Here is a 2,856-nt window from a genome sequence, read left to right on the forward strand (position 1 = left end):
GGTATGGGGATATCATCATTTATCTCCAGACCCAATCCTTTCAGCCAGAAATATCAAGGTCAGAACGTCGCAAAATACGATTCCAGTCCCAACAATTCAGAATTATTGGAGATACTCTATATTGCCATGGGGCGGACTCTGTTTTTCAACGTTGTTTAACTCACGAGGAAGCTGAAAAAGTTCTAAATGACTATCACTCTGGAGCGTGTGGCAGTCATATGTCTGGGTATGCCACAACCCAAAAGATATTGCGCGCTGGCTACTTCTGGCCGTCTTTGTTTAAAGATTGTATTAACGCGGTCCGAAAATGCCACAACTGCCAAATTTTTTATCGAAAGATGCACGCTCCACCTGCTCCTCTCCACCCTATAATTGTCGTCGGTCCGTTTGCAAAATGGGGTATCGATTTTATTACATGTAACCCTCACTCGGCCGGGGGGCATGCGTATATCATCCTTGCGGTAGATTATTTTACCAAGTGGGCCGAGGCGATGCCTACATTTGAGGCAGACGGCAAAATAGCTGCGATTTTCGTGTTCAATCATATAATTGCTAGGTTTGGTGTTCCACAAGCGATTATCATTGATCATGGGCGTCATTTTCGAAACGTTATGATGACTGAACTTACAGGCCAACTTGGCTTGCGTCACGATAGTTCAACTCCTTATTATCCACAAGCTAATGGTCTGGTTGAATCCATCAACAAAGTTTTAGTCATCATGATCCAACGAATCATTGGGATTCATAGGTCGAATTGGCATAACATGCTATTTTCAGCGCTTTGGGCGTATCGAACCTCAGTAAAAACGTCAACAGGGTTCACTCCTTTCCAACTAGTTTATGGTCTGGAAGCTGTGTTACCCATTGAATGCGAAATCCCGTCATTGCAAATGGCCATCGGGTTACTTCCAGCCACTTCCGAAGAGGAAAAACGTTTGTTATACTTAGCTCAGCTAGATGAGAATCGACGTGATGCTGCATTGGTGATCGAAACTCACGCAAAACGTATTAAAGCTCAGTATGATCGAAATGTGACCCCTCGAAATTTTTCGGAAGGAGACCTAGTCTTATTGTACGATCAAGCTAATGATAAATTAAGCGCTGGAAAATTCGTTCCTATGTGGCATGGTCCCTATGTTGTCAAGCAAAAGCTGGAAAAAGGGGCCTATGAATTGGTAGACTTTGACGGGGACTCTTTAGGTAAACCCAGAAATGGTCTTTACCTGAAGAGGTATTATGCTTAAAAATGGGTGTGGAGATTTTTAGTTAGGTTAATTTTCTTTCTAGCTGGTGTGTTTTAGTTAAAAAAAGTGTGCTTAGCTTAGAGAGTGTTTCTCGTCATTATTCCTGCTTATCTTGGTTTTACTCTTGATATTGCAGATGTCGATGCCTCTCCAAACATACATTGGTTTTGCTGATGGTGCTTGTCGTAATACACGGAACATTTCTTTCGCAGCTTGGGTTATCTATTCGCCCTCTGACGAGTTGGTATCTATGCATGGGGTAAGCCTCGGTCAAACAACGAACAACATTGCAGAGTATAGTGCAGTGATTGAGTTATTATCTGAATCTATTTCATTTAGGATTCGGAGATTGATAGTGAGGTTAGATTCTGAACTCGTTGTATTACAGCTTAATAGAGTATATGCCATTAGAAATCCAGTGTTATTGAGATTATTTTTTAGAGTGCATCTCTTGGAACGTGAATTTGATTATATTGAATATCAGCATATTCCAAGATCTTTAAATACATTAGTAGATGCAATTGCTTCTCGAATGTTAAGTAGACATTTGCAATAATCATACATGTAAATTTAAAAGCATTCCATAACATGTTTTACAAGATAAGCCGGTAATAGTGATATAGTATAATATAGGAGTGTGTCAAAATATACATCGTCCTCGATCATAGGTTGAAAAACACCTTATGATCGACAAAAATGATATACAAAAAGCAAAAATGTCATATGTGTCTACAATAGGCGATCATCCTATCACTGGTGATGATCTCGATAAGAAACCACTGTACGGGCCACCTTACAAAGGAACCTCCTAAAAGGTCCTGGGACCCCAATCACATAGCGCTGTAGTTGACGAGGAATGTCATCTATGCTGGTCTCTGGAATGTCTCCTGTCAAACGCTCTAGATGGCTCTCCAATTCGGCCAAGGTCTCTGCTGATTCGTCCTGTGGGGCTGGTGCCGCTGCAGCTGGTTGTTTCCTCTCGTAAGGCCGGAGAGTGGCTAGTCGCTGTGGACCCACATCTGCATTTGAAACTTTTACTATCAGTTTTGGGACGAGATAAAAAAACAAAAAAAAAAATTAAAATAGGAAAATGTTGAAAATGATTTTACCTAAGTCATCCCATTGCTCTCCTAGTGGAAGAGCCATGTCTGGATCACCACGAAAATCTACCCCAGCGTAAGGGAAGTCCTGAATAGCAAAAACCTGGTTTTGCAACCAATGGAAATACTCAAGTTTGAATCGAACGACCTCTGTCCCCTCATCAGGATGACGGGCCATAACTGCAACCCATCGCATCAATTTGGGCTCTCGAGGAATTCCAGCTCCAACAGTGAGGTGTTGCGGGACCAACATTGGGACCCTCTCCAGACCAAAGCTCACAAATAAAGCACCATATCCAAAGGTCTTCAGTTGTCCGTTCTTGGCTCTGGTCAGTTGGCCTTTTACATTAGCCAACACAGCATCGCACCAGTTGAAGATGGTGCCTCGAAAGCAGTCAACTGCCATCTGCATCTAGGATCCAGTGGCTATATGTAGTGCGGCGCTCCCACAGAGCCTGGTAACAGTAAACGCGATCACCATGAGTTCAGGACGGGATATGGTTTTGATGTCT

Source organism: Pinus tabuliformis, chromosome 9 (assembly GCF_031772625.1).
Source record: "Pinus tabuliformis cultivar Carrire ecotype Pingquan chromosome 9, CPIR1, whole genome shotgun sequence".
NCBI lineage: Eukaryota > Viridiplantae > Streptophyta > Pinopsida > Pinales > Pinaceae > Pinus > Pinus tabuliformis.